The 17,403-nt window shown below is 34.2% G+C and overlaps 1 protein-coding gene and 1 pseudogene across 1 annotated transcript in view; one reads left to right on the top strand and one right to left on the bottom strand.

The window, feature by feature from the left end:
* ARID2 (AT-rich interaction domain 2) overlaps positions 1-17,403 on the bottom strand; it is a 158,866-nt gene that overhangs the window by 82,968 nt on the left and 58,495 nt on the right. The window lies entirely within an intron of this gene.
* Positions 14,715-14,976, top strand: LOC150011638 (large ribosomal subunit protein eL36 pseudogene; annotated as a pseudogene).

Raw genomic sequence — 17,403 nt, 5'->3', positions numbered from 1 at the left:
TCAACCCATAACTGCTATATTACAAAAGAGAATGCAAGTGTCACTGGTAATTATAAAAGAACATAAGGAAAACATAAAACCCATTAATTTGAAAATGATACTCCTGATACGTAGTTCAAGAACTTTTCCACAAAAAAAAAAAAAAAAAAAATGGCAGTAATAGTAAAAAGAATTAAAACTGTATACTGTATTATTTATACAGGAAGCATAAACAAAATGGATTTATTCATATAGCTAAAATTAATGAAAATTTATTCTTGGCATTGTTTTTAAATCTTTTTTCATGTTTAACAGCAAAATTAAAATCTGGATAATTACCTTCCAACTCAGTATAGGGAAATAAAAGTATTAATGTACAGAATAGGCAGAGATAAGGAGAAAAGCAAGAATACTTTTTGATATAACAATTATACCTTTTGCCATATAACCTGGATAAAACTAAAAACAACCTACATATTCATTAATAGCACCAATAAAACTGTGCCATATTCATGCAATGCAATATTATATGGCAGTGAAAAATAACAGGGACTGATACAAATAGCAATCAACAACAAAACATTAAGTAAAAAAATCATTTCAGAATACATTATGATTCCATTTATATAAATGTCATAAACAAGCAAAGGAAATTTAAATGTATTTATCAACACACATGGTTGTAGTAAAACCACAAAGAAAAGCCAGACAATAATTATCACCTAGAAAATAAGCGAGAAATTACCCTGCAGGAGAGAAATACAATAAAAAAGAAACATAAGGGGCTTCAAAGGTATTAGTATAGTTTTACTTTTTTATTGTTTTGGTGTAAGCTTGTGTGTACTAAGTTTTTGTTGTGTATATTTCAAAATGAAAGAAAAATTTTAAACAGAAAAAAAAGCAGTGAGTTATTTCAAACTTTCAAAATAGAAAAAGACACTTCCACTACTATGTAAAACATTTCCAATTACAGAAAGATTAGAAGCTACCTGAAAACTAATCTAGAAAAACTATGACAGACTTTATTAAAATTGAATTTACAAAAAGACTGACATATATAAATATTAGGAAAACCACTTATTAATATATATTAAACACAAACACACTCAAGATTGAAAATTTCATAATATTAAACTCACCTGTAGAATGAAGAAAAAATTATGTTATCTAAACAAAGGATGCCAAGTGTTATTTCATAAAGGTTAGTTAATAAAATAAGGAATCCCTGCTTAATTGAAAAAAATTAATAGATCCCAGAATATTTTTACTTTTGGATTGTTATGCCATACACAACAAAGAATCCCAAACTACCTCTTTTACCAGTACAGGCTTTCTCAGAACATGACACCTCAACTTGACCCAGGGTTCTTGCTTCTGTAGAAGAGTAACCTTCAAACTGAAGTGCACACACAAGACACTCCAATAGGGAGAAATATTTAATCTACGGATTTTCACTGCCACCTCCCTCACTCAATAGATCAGGCAGCCATATGTGAGACAATGCAAAGGGACAAAGAGTGGAATCCTCATTCATCCATTGGCTTTTACCAGTGGAACCTTAAACATTCATTAGATTCTACTAATGTCATCGTTTAGAGGATTTAAAGATAATATCTAATTTAACTACAGTATTCCCTCACTTATCGCGGGTATTACGTTCTAGACACCCTCCTCCCCAAGATAGGTGAAAATCTGCAAAGTAGGAACCTTACATTTATTTTAGTATTTATATATATTTTAAGGTTTTATAAACTCTTCCCACACACTTATAAATCGTTCCCAGTCCCTTATTAACCCTTCCCACTCCCTTATTAACTTTTTCCATATTTTTATAAACACAATTTATGTTCTTAAACATATTCTACACTCTTAAACCTACATAACTTTAACAACATATGTATACAGTACCACAAAATCCCGTGATATAACGAAAAATCCGCGATAAATAATTAAATATAGTATTTTTAAAAATCCCGCGATACAGTGAGGCCGTGATAAGTGAACCACAATATAGAGGGAATACTGAAAACTATTTCTCATGGAAAGGATAAGAAAATTAAATAGATTCTTTCAAAGAAACCATAGTATGAATAACATGAGGGGTGACCAAGAAAACCCAGCATTTATTTATAAAAAATTGTGTATTTATTCTAATATGGTGCAATTTAAGTCATCTTCAAAGTGCTCTATTTGATCCAATAAACCTATTGAGATATTTTTTCCACTATTCAAAAACAGTTTTGAACTCGTTGATTTTGATGCCTTTTAGTGCTTCTGCTGGTTTTTGTTTCATCTCTCCCACATCAACAAAACATTTTCCTCTGAGAACATTTTTCATCAAAGGAAACAAAAAAAGTCATTTGGGGCAAGATCAGGTGAATAGGGACTGTGGAGCATGGGGGTCATACCGTTTTTTGGTCAAACACTGCAGAACACTCAGCACAGTGTGGGCCAGTGAGCTTGTAAATCACTCGTCATGAAATGCGCAAATGCGTTGCAAGTGTCTTCAAAAAAATTCACTGAAGCCAAACACAGCCTCTCACAACAACACCAGCTAGGACACTGATACAGACGGGTTCCTAGAACACTCACCTAGTGGGGGTAGCCTGTACTATAAGGGCCCACCCTCCAGAAGATAATTGCAGGGTTCTTTGCAGCATCCCCCCCCCCACCATAAACAGGAAAATGGCAGAGCTTATACTTCTTACCTAAGGTCTTTATCAACAATGCTATGAAATAAAAATAAGGGTAATGAAATAAGACATGAAAGAATAGGCAAGATATTTATACATTATAAAAAAAAACTATCTGAATTGTTGGATTTACATGCCCTGATGCTGATGATGAACCTTGTCCTAGGCTAATGTTACACTATTTTGTTAGTAAAGATTTGCAAGATGTTCTAAGCATCTAGAATGTGAAAACAAATCTCTACATTTTTCTTAGCAGTATTTTCAAGTCACTGAAACTTAATACAAACTTCATAACATTTAAAGATATAGATAATTTCAAGCAAGTGTATCGATAAATATTTATAATAGGTTTTCAAAGGCTAACTTCTGTATCACTGGGGAACATTTCTTTATTTTCTCATGATAAAATGGCTAAAACTAATACATGGAAAATACGCCAACAAAACAAAATACTGTTGGCAAATAATAAAACTCTACTGAGGAGCTGAAGAAAAAAGAACTCAAGAACAGTATACTGTGTGGGAGGTTTTCTATATAGCTGAACTCAAAGTACCGATGTTTCTAAGATATTCTAGTTTATAGTACTTACTAGATAGATTCTCTTTTGTATGAAGAACTACTTTTTGGTGAGTCATTAAAGGAAATCTGTACCACAGAAGATACATTCTCATAAGCAAATGGCTTTTTTAGAAAAAGATTTTTCAGGAAAATATGTTAATTCTACTTAAAGCCACAATGAAGAAGCAGCTGCTTTTAACTAGGGAAGAAGTGGGGAGTGGACAGAGGAAGATGAAAGAGAATGAGGGTAGAGGAAAGAAAAGAGAAAGAAACAGGCAAGGGGCTGGGAAGGGAATGTTATAAGGTAAGATTAGATAAGTGAAAAGTCATGACTGCCTCATTAACAGACAGGGTAATTACACAAAGAAGTTGGACCAAAGTGCCAAACATGCTACAGGATAATTGCAATGTTGTCAATTATATAAAAACAAGGTCTTTGAAATACAGTAAAATCTTCTAATATTTTTCATACAAGTTAAGTGACTAAAAAAAACTTTGTACCACAGAAGTTGAATGGCTATTGTAGTGAAGAGTACTTAAAAGTGCTACCAATTTTGGTAATTAACATACTTAACTTTTTAGAAGGCCCAAATCTACTAACTTTTCCTATGATAACATTAGGTGGTGAGCAATATCTTACCTAACAGATAATTCAGAAAACAGAAAAAAAACAGACACCTAATCTACCCTTCAAAATACAGCTAAAATTTTAACAATGAGCAGAAAGTCATTACTTTTAAAAAGAAACTCAGGCTATGAAGAGAGCATTTAAAATAACTTTTTTTAAAGGATTTTCCTTCATCATGTGATTCTTTTGCTGAAAGTATTGTATATGTGTAGACATGGGGGTGATGAAAGAAGAGAGCAAGAAATTGAAAATTTACTTTAAAAAATGACAGAAAACTTCTCTAACTTAGACACATTGAAGTCCAGAAAATGCAGAGTCCCAAGCAAGATGAACCCCAAAAAACCCACACCAAGACACATAATTTAAATGCCAAAGAATCTGAAAAAGAGCAAGAGAAAAGCAGTTAGTTACCTACAAGGAAGCTCCCACAAAACTGTCAGCTGATTACTTAACAGAAACTTTGCAGGCAAGGAATGTTCAAAGTGATGAAAATTGAAGATCTACAACCGAGATTACTCTACCAAGCAAAGCTATCATCTAAAATAACTTACTAGACAAGAAAAAGTTAAAGGAGTTCATCACTACCATACCAATATTACATGAAGAGTTAAAAGGTCTCCATTAAGAAGAAAAAAATTAAAAATATGAATAAAATAGCAATGAATACATATCTATCAACAACTGAATCTAGAAACAAAATAAATGAACAAGCAAAAGAGAAACAGACTCAAAAATACAGACATTTTGGCAGTTGCCAGATGAGTGTGGGGTTAGGGAAATGGGTGAGAAAGGTGAAGGGGTTAAGAAGCACAAATTGTTTGTTACACAACAGTCACAGGGATGTAAAAGTACAGCAGAGGGAATACAGTCAATAATATTCTAGTAACTATGTATGATGCCAGATGGGTGAGAGATTTATCGGGATAATCACTTAGTAAGTTATATAATGTCTAATCACCAGTGTGTACACCTGAAACTAATATAATATTGTATGTGAACTATAATTGAAGAATAAAACAATATTTACATTTAAAATTGACTTATGCCCTTGTTTTCAGAAGCCTGACATTTTTCAAGAGTACACAGTAGTTGTTTAACCGACTCCAGGTTTGTCTGACATCTCATTACAGTAGTTCCTCTCTGCATTGCAGTTCACTTATCGCGGCCTCACTGTATCACGGGATTTTTAAAAATATTATATTTAATTACTTATTGCAGATTTTTCACTATATCATGGGATTTGTGGTACTATATACGTATGTTGTTAAAGTTATGTAGGTTTAAGAGTGTAGAATAAATGTAAGGTTTCTACTTTGCAGGGGGGTCTAGAATGTAATACCCGCGGTAAGTGATGGAATAGTGTATAATTAAATTAGATATAGAGAATGCATTTCGCCAGGAATATCATAGAAATGAGTGTGTATCCTAGTGCATATATTAGGGGGTACATCATGTCTGTTTGTCCCATTGATGATGCTGTTAATTTTATTTTAAGTTTGGGATTGCTAGGTTAAAATCACTTTAAAATTACTCTTTTCCTTTTGGAAATTAAGTAATTTATGGGAGAAAATTTAAGACTATCTTGTTCCTGCCTTGGCTAGAGGCTCAGTCGGTTAGAGCATCTTAATTTGCTTGTGAGTTCAATCCCTGGTTGTATTGTGTTTGCAGGTTCAATCCCCAGTCGGGGTGCATACAGCAGGTTACTGATCAATGTCTCTCATGTCAATATTTGATGTTTTTCTCTCTCTCTCTTTTAAAATCAATAAAACATACCCTCAGGTGAGGATTAAAACAAACAAACAAATAAATATCCTGTTCCTATTAAACTTTCGCCCACTGGTTTTTGCATCCACTGATGATTCTTGACTGATTCATTACTATAATGGTGATTTTTTTCTTAACTACATTATCCTTTCTATATTTCTTAATTGACATTCATTCTTTTGTACCATAAGTGAGCTCTTTCCATCTTCTCCCATTTATTTATTTACACACCACTGACTCAAAATTTATTTCCTGATTATATTCCTATTATTATTTATTGTAATGCTCAAATTGTCCCAGATTTGACCAGTGGGAGCGCTTTCAAGCCAGTTTCAATACCTCTGATGTGTCACTATAATTTTTGAGTAATTCCTTGCTTTATATTAAAAAATATAACAGGCTCATCCTGTATTTCACCTGCTCTTGCCCTAGAATCATCCTTTCCTCCAAGGAATACTGCTGCTTCTTAATGAGCAATGGTGTTGAGGAACCAAAATCTGGATCCTAGGTGTGCTCATTGCTTATAGAGGTATCTTTGCCTCTAGGCCCTTTCAATATACATAAGAAATATAAACATAAGCATCCACCTGTGCATAAATATATTTCTATAACTATAAAAGCATGAGATCATACTAATACCTCTATAGCCAATTCGATGCCAGTTATATATATATTGGCTCCACACACCTTCTGCCTATGGAGCCCTGTCTCACTCTCAGTTTTGGTCCTCATCACCACACAGTCAGCAGGAAAGACTGATTCAGCAAAAAGACAGAACATACTCCAGAATTCAGGTAATAAGGTCCTTCTACCCCACTGCATCCTATCCTAAGTGTGGTAACCACCCCACATCTCTTGCCCCTTGTTTCTTGCTATATACATTGATTCAATGTACTGACTGTGTGGTTCATGAATCTTAACTTGGTTCATGGGTCTTTCTGTGTCTGCTCAGTGAGTCTACTGTAACTTCAAGGTGTTTCCCACTACAACATGCTCAGAGGTTCATTTGAGGAGGACATTGAAAGAGCAGGGGCTTTCTTCCTATATTAATTCAACTGGTTTCTGACCAACTGAGTCTTAAAATCTTTTCCTGTCAAATTCTTTGCAAATATAGTCTATGTGCTCTGTCAGATGAACTCACTGGGAAGAAATTTTCTGTAATGAACTGCTTTTTCATAGTTTATACTTAAATCATTGAGCGTCGGCCTGCGAGCTAAGTGTCGCTGGTTCGATCTTCCAGTCAGGGCACATCAGAGAAGGAAAACTCTGACTCCAAAAAACCTCCGCTGCCTTGCGGCATACCTCTTCAGGGGAAAGGCTAAGGGAGTAAACCCCGACAGAAAATCCGGAGCCGGAGTCCCTAAGGCGGTTTGACGTTGTAGTCAACACCGGCAACTCCTGCGGCGCACCTGAAGCCAAGCTGTATTGACTCCGTCTTTCCCTTGGATCCTTCAGCTGCGAAGAGAGTGGGGGTCTGCTGCATGGGCAACAGCGGACCCTCCATATCACCCTGCCCAGGCTCTGTAGCTTCAGCTTCACTGGAGAGGACACTCCAGCGTCGTCGCAAGATGTCGATTCAACACGGGAGGAGACAGATACCGTGTCACTCCCGAGTCGGACTGCACAACCATTCTCAGCGGTGCAGATAGACTCTTAAGAAGCTACACCATCGTCTCTCGAGACAGACGGCTGCCGACGACGATGATATATATATATATATATATATATAATCCTCTCCCAAGGACATTTTTCCATTGCTTTTAGAAAGAGAAAGGAGAGAAACATCAATGCAAGAAAGTAGCATTGATTGGTTGCCTCTCATACATGCCTAGACTGATCGTACATATCTGGATCTAGGGTCAAATGTGCCATGCCTGGACCAGGGATCTAACCTCAACCTAGGTATGTGCCCTGTGTGGAAATCAAACCCACAACCTTTGGTTACAGGATGACTCCCTAACCAACTGAGCCACACTGGCTAGGGCCCTTTTTTATATTTAATTCTCTTTTTTGATAATGAGAAAGCTGGCTCATGTTTTCCTCAATTAAATACATTTGCTCAATGTTAGAGTAAACAAACCTTCTAGAGGTCAGTATTTTTACAGTTCTTTTGTCTTTAGATAATGATATATCATGTGAAAGATAGGTTCATTTACTTCTGCTTGTATTCTATTTTAGGTTTATTCTTCCATATTTTTGTTGATTTTATCTTTTAAAATTGTTATTTACTTATTTTATTGACTATGAATCTATTTTCTTTCTTTAAAGAAAATCCTCACCCAAGGATGTAAAATTTATTGCTTTTAGAGAGAGGAATAGAGGAAGGAGGGGGAGGGAGGGGAGGAGGGAGAAACACTGATGTGAGAGAGAAACATTGATAGGTTGCCTCATATATGTGCTCCAACTGGGAATCGAACCTGCATCCTACGTATGTGCCCTGACCGAACCCACAAACTTTTGTGTACAGGTTGACGCTCCAACTGAGCTACCTGGCCAGGGCTGAATCTATTTTCAGTATGAAAACTAAACTGTGGTTTACAGCTAAAGCAGTGATTAGAGGTAATTTATGTGATATAATTTCTTTGTTCTTTTATTTTTTTAATTGCTTTTGGTATGTAGGAAGGTCTGTATTTATTTTGTTTGTTACCTTTGTAGTTACACATTTGCAATGCCTTAATCCCATTTTCTTATTATCATCTAGTATGTTAACTTTCAATGGTATCATCTCACTGCCAACTCTTGCTTTTACAACAATCAATAAGCTTTTTCTACTTTCTTCTTTACCTCTTCCTGTTTAAAAGTTGTATTGTTTCTACTGTGCAAAAGTATATAATATTTACCTATTATTCTTTCACCTTTGTTTCAGTCTTAGATCTTCAATTAAATATATTTAATACTCATGATGGATCCTTCGATGTTTTACTAGTCAACTCTTAGTTGGATAAAGATCATGCACTAGTAGCTTCTTCAAGGATTTATGTGTATAATATTTTGAGTTTTCCATGTTTTAAGTGTTTTTATGTAAAATTCTTGGCTCACATTTTTTTCCTGTAGTTTCTTGAAAACACTGTTCCTTTGTTACTTTGCTTTGCATGTTTCTATTTGGAAGTCTGTGCCAATTTAATACTCCTGCCTTGTAGGTTATTTGGTCTTTGTTTTTTCCCTGGAGGCTCTTAGAATTTTTTATTTTTATTTATTTTTAAATATTTTATTTATTTTTTAGAGAGAGGTGAAGGATGGGAGAAAGAAAGGGAGAGAAACACTGCTGTGCTGTGAAAGAAACATTGATTGGTCACCTCTTGCATGCCCTCAATTGGGGACCTGGCCTGCAATCCAGGGATGTGCCCTGACTCGGATTTGAGCTGGCAACCTTTCGGTTCACAGGCCAGTGCTCAACCCACTGTGACACACCAGCCAAAGATTTTTCCTTTATTTTTAAAGTCTAACAATTTTACAAGGATATGCCTCAAAATTTACTACTTAATATCAATATCCCCAAGTATCCTACGGTCTTTTCCATGTGCAGATGCAGGCTTTCCAATACATTTCCAATAACTTACGAAAAAGAATTAATTATACTCCCTGGACAGTGTGGCTCAGTTGGTTGGAGCGACCTTCTGTAGACCAAAAGGTCGCAGGTTCGATTTTTGGTCAAAGCACATAACCAAGTTGTGCATTTGATCCCCTTTGTCCAGGCACATATATGAAGGCAATCAATCCTAAGCACCTACCATGAACTAAGGAGGATACCAGATTTTCTAAATTACAGTATAGATATCACCAAGAATAAATTTTCTGAATTTAGAAAATAGCTACTGTTTATTTTTGGGGTAGGGAAGAATAGATGGTACTTGTTTGCTGCTCTTATTCAGAATGTATAGTAAAAGTAAAACCCACACAGAATCAAGATATTGTAATGTAAAACTCAGTCTGAATGACTTGGGCATTCCAACAGATACTATGATTTTAAGAAAGTTCATAATGAAAACCTTATTAAGTTATAACATTAATAAAATTATTAAGTTTACAATGGAATGGAATGTAAGTTTAGAAAAAACTGCTAAAGTGTAAAAGAAATAAAGAATTCTAATCAAATGTATCATTTTAGTTCAAATGGCCTACATGGTTTATTTTTCCTCTGAACTGCTCGGTCCTTTGAAAAAGAGATGATTACTCTCATTAAGAGCTTAAAACCTGAGAAGCTCATCCAGCAGTCAATCGTTGGGACTCTATTTGAATACTTCTCATACTACCTAGTGATTTAAAAATTATTATGTCAGAATAGTTTTGGGTATTTTTGCCACCAAACCATGTTTCCTATTTTTAAAAATTTGTTCCTGTTAAGGCAAAGGAAAGAAGATAAAACTTAGGACAAAAGAACTTTTTCTTGCCTGAAAACACAATTTGTGACAAGTAAAAAGAAACTTCACCTACTAGAGAATCCTGTCCATTTCTCCCATCCCAAAACCCTCTCCCTTGCACCTTCGGTATCTTTACAGAATACTCAGCAGCTCTACAGAGTAATCTGAACACTACTGCTTTAAGAATAAAACACTTTAAGTTGATTATTGACATAACATATTATTTAATAAAGTAGAACAAGTTAAAATCAAAGATGACTAGGCATGTAGTGCTGAAAAGCAATAAACATTCCCATGTTCTTAACCTTTTTAAATCTAAGAACTAAAATTCTGTTAAGTGGTAAAAAGCTATTGTAAGAAAGTTGCTGATCTAATTCAGTGATTCTCGATTGATGGCAATACCATGCCAGGGATAGTTTGGAAAAGTGTGGAGCCATTTTTGTTCATCATGATGACTAGCGAAACACTATTGCTAATCAGGAGGCAGGAGCCAGGAAGGTTAAACATGCTACAATGAACAAAGATTTGTACCATCCCAAATGCCAAAAGTACTTCCATTGAGAACCACTGATCTAATTACACTATAAAAGTAAGTGTTAAGAATTTCCAATACATTTCCAATAACATGGGAGATTCCCAATGAATATTTCCTTCATTCTGCACAAAGAAAATGAGGCCTCACGAGTCTACAGGCCCTGCCTCCAATGTAAATGAAAGTCCTAGAATAACCGAATCATACCATCTAGAAAATGACTATACATTCTTTTAAGCAGTTTACAAGATGCTGCTTCCCAGAAGTATTGCCTGTCCAATCCAACCAACACAAAAAAACAGAATAAAGGGAGGAGAAGAGATGTTTGTATTAGCAACTAACTGTAGAAGAAATTTATTGTAAAACACTTTTACCTTAGGATGAATATGTGAAGCTGAAATTGTGGCACAATGAGTTGATAAGTACAAAGTGGGGGTCGGCCTAGGGATTATTATGCCACTTTTATCAGAAACTTCACAGTCATTCCAAACAACTAATTGTAAGTAAAATTATCAGATAAAATTCATTTATTAGTTGACTGCTATATACAGTGGCAAAGAGTAATTGTGTCTTTGATTTAACAATAATGGTTAGATTTTTACATAATTCTTGAGTTTGAAGGACAAGAAATTTACTATGTGCAATTCTAAATCTGTTTATCTCATTCAAATGGACATGTACTCTAAGCTTTAAAAATAAACATATTTTAAATATACTAAAAATATCAACTTATGACATCAAAGTAGTAAAAAAATTAAAAACCAATGTTTCCTTACAGAAGTTATAAGTTGAAAAAAAATTATTGAAGAACTGTTAAATCAAAGACTGCACTCTGCTAAAAATTTGGATACACACTGCCACACAGTCATACTACTAAATCAATTTACAATTTTTCAAAATTAGTAGGATTTGATAAAAGAAACCACTAAAATGATCATATGCCATTTTTACTATTATTGTTCTACACATTAGACTTCTTTCAAGATAATGAAAGAACATATTAAACTAGAAACTTCCGATTATTATTTTATCAGAAAATATGTTAATTACAGTGTCAATGAAAAAACGAAAAGGTCTTTGTGTGTGTGTGTGCTTAAAAGAAACACCAGAACTGAAATGGGTATTTTACTTCCAGAAATTATAGGTCATTTAGACCAATACTCCTACAGAGAACCAGAAAAGTTCAAAAATATATTCATTTTCTAAGTTGCCCAAAGGCATTAAAGAAAGAGAATGTAGTGTAAAGACTTATTGGACCGAGAGAGAAGACAGAAATCCATAAAGGGAAATTTAGCATGTAGAGTCATGTTTGCTCTGAGGAAATAGTAGAAAAGGTGATGGAGACTGAGAAGTATATTTGACAGCCTGGAAAGCCTAGCAAGAAAGAAACAAAAACAACCGTTTTTGACTGTGACTCTGAAAATTGTCACTGCAGTAGTAAGGTGAACAAGATGTAAAAGAGCCCCACAGAGACTGCTGACTGATTTGGAGTCATCTAAGGAGCTCAGAAAATTCTATTCTCTGAAATTGGATTAAAGTGATCCTAGACTGCTAATGCTCCCGATTCCTTTCACAAGCAAACTGTTCAAAATAAACTCTGAAGAAAGACAATATAATTCCAGGTCTCAAATTATGTCTGTAAATAGTTTTCAAGTACAATCTAGCATACAATCAAGAGACAACCAGAAAAATCAGGAAGCAACACATACAAGAACAAAAAGAAAAGACACTCCAATGGCGATCCAATTATTGGGATTATTAAACATAGAGAGTATTTTTTAAAAATCCATACTGGATTATCACATGTATGATTCTTGAAAACCAAAGACAAAAAAAAAAGAAAAACAATCAGTAAAGGCAGTCAGAAGAAAAATAGGAGATTTTATTCAAAGTAGCGTGATAAGAAAGACATTCAATCACTTACCAGAAACAATGAAAAGTTGAAATAACAAAGTTAAATTTTCACTGTGCTTTAAGAAAATGAATGCAAATTTAAAATTTGACTTCCAATATATCATTCAAAAATAAAATGTTATCTGATAACCAGAAACTAACTTTTCAGATTAAATAATAATTTTATTTATAAATTTCTATTTATTTATAAATTTCTGCCAACTCTTGCCAGTCATATTACTCTGAATAGCAGAGATGAATTATATAATAGTATTATCTTATGTTCACCAGTATGAAAATTAGGGGAAAGAGAAGAATTTTTGAGATTAAACCCCAAATTTAATTCAAATCAAAATTCCAACTTTTTTTCAAACTAAAAGAACATGACAAGGTGAATGGATATGACACAAAAAAATGTAAATACAACAATCAAACAAAGTTACGGAATCATAAGACAGAAAAAAGGCAGAAGCAATTACAGTGGTACCTTGGTACTCATCGCTAATTTGTTCTGGAACTCGTGAGGAGTGCTGAAGGATGAAGTGTTTTCCCTTGCAAGTCGGAGGTGTGACTCATACAAGTTCTACCAAGTGCGATGAGTCCTGAGCAAGACTCGAATACTGAAACATTTTTTTCTTGTCAAGATGTGACAAATATAGGATTTGACGAGTTCTGAAGCCAACAAGTACCAAGTTATGGCTGTATCTTGATTCAATCTCTTCTGCAATCTGTTTTATTCATTGCTTTGAAACAAATATAGTGGTTGGTCAGAGTAAAGGAAAATGTTAACTCAGCTAAACTGAATTCATCCAGTCAGCAATTTTTCCTTTCTATATCATTTCCACTAAAGTTTACATCCTACTGATACTCTTATGCAGCGATTTTCAAACTGGTATGCCACCAGAATTTTTAAAACATGCAATACTTGACTATTTAATCAGGAGCACTGACCTCTTTTCCCTTAGACTGTCAAATAAAATTTAAAAAAGACAACAGCCGGCACAATAGTCATCCACTGTCGACGAATCAAAATTATAATACTTATTTTTGTCAAGTTATATATAACATATTTTTTTGGTGTGCCACAGAATTTTAGTGATCAGTTTATGTATACCGTGAGATGAAAAAGGCTGAAAATCGCTGCTCTACAGTAACAACAGGAGATGGCAGTAACATTCTAAACACACAACTAGCAGTCAGTACATTCTTGTTGAGTACACAAATCATGTTTTAAGTTTACTTTCTAGATTTTAAAATCTCCATTTCTCTCGTTTTTCCTCATATGGTCTATTATCCAAACTCTGATCCCTTTTAGATTCTGCCCTGATAACATTTTAGTTCTCCCCAAATTACAACATGTATGAGGCTCCAGGGGATCTAAATTTAAGCTACCACCAACAAAAGATAAATATAGTGAGAAATTCTGGGATTTTTATTCTCCATTGAATATAAATACTATAGAGAAATCCATAAATACTTCTATAACCAGAATATTGTCATATCATGTAATCCATTGCCTAACAATAATACACAGAATAGAAACAAAGTACTGAATTTCATTTGCTTTATACTTTCTTTGAGGTTGACCAGGTAATGTTAATCCAGTTCTATTTTAAATAAAGATAGTGATTCTGTAATTATTATGATAGTCCACACTTCCCAGTATATTTTGATTGCCTCATACTCCTGGTATTCTATCTTAAGCTTTTAAAGTCAAGATACAAAATGATAAAAATACAGATAATATTAGGTATAGAAACATAATGGCAATGTTCTTCTACAACCCGATCACAAACATAATTATTTTTTTCTCCCTTAAGAGCAACCAGCAAGATAGCTAGCAAAAATGCCCAGCAATAAAATAAAATATACATTGTAGCATACAAAAATCTCAATATTTTCATTTTTAAATGAAAGTTTACAAAGATTGAGAAAATAGTTATCAGCATAATATAAACTGCCTTTCAATAAGTCTAAACAATTTGTTTATAAATGTTTAAACTATAAAGCAATTTTACAAATATATTTAAGTTGTTTCATTCTAAAGGAACTTTAAACAGTAAAATTGTTTATCTATATTACTGGATACACAGCTTTATAGACACACATACACACATACTTATGCACCTGTACGCACATGCACTAGGGCAGCATTTCACAAAATGATCTGGGGATGACAGAAGGTAGTGGCAAAAAAATTAGCACTGACTCTTGGTGATAACATTTATCTTTACTTTTAATTTATCTATCAAAAACAAAATCCCACTTCCGCTGCAGCAGCTATGGCTCTCCTCTACCCTGTGGCCATGGGCCTCAACAAGGGTCACAAGGTGACAGAGAATGTGAGCAAGCCAAGGCACAGCTTGCCACCATGGGCGCCTCACCAAGTGCGCCAAGTTCATGTGGCATATGATCTGAGAGGTGTGTGGCTTTGCCCCCTATGAACAGAGAGCTATGGAGCTGCTCAAGGTCTCTATGGACAAGAGGACCCTGAAATTCATCAAGAAAAGGGTGGGGACACACATCCGTGCCAAGAGAAGAGAGGGGCTTGCAGCCAAGAAGGACTGAGCCCCATCCCCTCTGTATAATAAAAACCTGTTCAGAAAAAAAAAAAGAAAAACGTAGTTTGATGCTAGTATTTCTTTGGTACTTTTCTAACTAATTTCTCTTTTTAACAAAGAATGGACTCACTTGCCTTTTTACTCTACTGAATTATAAAGTTCTTTTTCTGGTAGGTTTTACTATATATTTAATATGAGAATGTACTGTTTACCTTTTAAATGCAGTTATTTAAGTAATAAGGGATCTAACATAAAGAAAAATATTAAGGAAATAAGAGTAGAAATGATATAATAAAGCAGATACAAATATTCCACAGGAACAAAACCCTCAAATTTTCATTGGGCACATGCCATGAGAAAAAAGACATTTCACAGGCTTCTCATATGTGCCTAAATTCTGAACAATTTAAGGTCTATACAAAGTTACTTATGGCAGTTTCCAAGAACCTTCCTTAAGACAGCTGGCATTTACCCTCAGCCTTCTTCTTCCTGCTGACTAGCATACAGACGATGGCTGAAACTAAAGAAGCAATCTAGGTTTGTAAGGTGACCTTGGCAATGGAGGCTATGCCTGGCAGAATAATGAGATAAAAGGAACCTGGATCCCTAAGTACTCTGGTTAACTACTATACTAGACCTTTTTCACCTACTTCCAGACTTTTAAGTGATGGCAAGATAAACTTAAGTCACTCTGGTGTTGGAGATCTCTGTTATTTCAATCCAAATCTAACCCTAACTGTAAAATATGAAATATAAAAAATATTGTCAAAATGGTATGTGAATGACTGAAGTTGGAAAACAATGAATTAAGGCACTGGAGTGCTCAGGATAAATCACTGTCAGTCCCTAGAATTTATCAAGTGATCTGCAAATCTTTAGAGGTTTGAGAAGGAAAAGCAGATTTGTACATATATATCACAAATTTGAAATGTAAAATTACTATTTCCACAGTAATTGTATTCTAGTTCTTAAAGATTGAACATGTTACAAGGACTAACATTCAGTTCATCTTAAATATTTACTTGGTTAATTTTGTATTTTTAATTGTTCCTATTGTTTCACCAGAACACCAATTCACAAAATTAAATGGCCATCTAAAAAATAAAGGATAAAAATGTTTCTGAAACAGTACCAACCACCACCACACAGATTAATTAATGTCGATAGGGAATGACTCCATTTATAGAATATGAATACCTTTGAGACTAACAAATCTGTGTAATAATTTCACACACATCAAAAAATAAAAAGTGCAAAACAGAAGGTACAAAATCAGTTTTACGTGTTAGATTATATTTAACCGACTCTCCATATGCCCCCTGAGCTCACTGTGTAGTCAATAATAAGACTTTAACAAACAGTAATGATATAAGGCTACTAAAGCCTTCAGTCACTTTCAAACAAAATAGCAGCCTCTTTGATAAACCAGCTGTATTTCACCAAAACAACTCCTTACCCAAATTCTTTACACATGGAAACTAGTAAATTTTGTTCAAAAAACTGAAGAGAAACTAAGATTAAAGAAGCAACCTTTTAAGTTATACTCATCAGAGAAACAAGCACAAATTACTCTCTTGCCAAGAAGCTTATAAACTAAGCATAAACCTCCTGAGATATTATGAATGGAGAAAAGGCAGAAGATGGGCAAAAATCTATCAAATGACAATGCAGTGTCATACAGTATCTGTGACATGATTTGGAAGAGCAACTGCTATCCCAAATGCGTATCTGTAGATACTTCACATTGATACCCAAGGTATGAATCAACTCGGAATACACAAAGAACTGTATATGGAAGAGAAATACTTAACAAATTTTAATTCTATTTATCGTTGAACATTTACTTATTTATTTAGTTTGTTTAGTAAGCTGAAAGCAGTTTTAATGTAACATTATCCTCAAGTTTATCAAGGAGGCTACACATGGCTACAATTCTACAATCTACTTTCTTTCATAGGATCAAGTATAAGCTAACAATATATGCCTTTTAAGAATTATTAAGGTAAAATTCATATAACGTAAAATTAACCATTTTAAATGTACAATGCAGTGATATTTAGAACACTGCCAACATTATTCACTACTGCCTCTATCTAGTTCCAAAATGTTATTACCACAAAAGGAAACCCTGCACCCATTAAGTAGTCACAATTACCCCTTTACCCTTGCCCCCGGCAACCACTGATCTGCTTTCTATGTCTATAGATTTGCCTCTTCTGGATACTTAATATAACTTGAATCATACAATGTATGACCATTTGTGTCTGGCTCCTTTCATTGTAGCATAATGTTTTCAAGACTAATCCATGTTGTAGCATGTTATTATATCAGCACATTTCATTTTATGGTCAAATAATATCTCACTGTAAGATTATACTACATTGTGTGTATCTAATCATCAGCTGATATGTATTTGGGTTATTTTTTCCACCTC

This window comes from Furipterus horrens, unplaced genomic scaffold (assembly GCF_987537825.1).
Source record: "Furipterus horrens unplaced genomic scaffold, mFurHor1.1.pri manual_scaffold_4, whole genome shotgun sequence".
NCBI classification, from domain to species: Eukaryota; Metazoa; Chordata; class Mammalia; order Chiroptera; family Furipteridae; genus Furipterus; species Furipterus horrens.
Note: the sequence above shows the minus strand (reverse complement) of the source record. Positions and strands in the feature narration are given on the sequence as shown.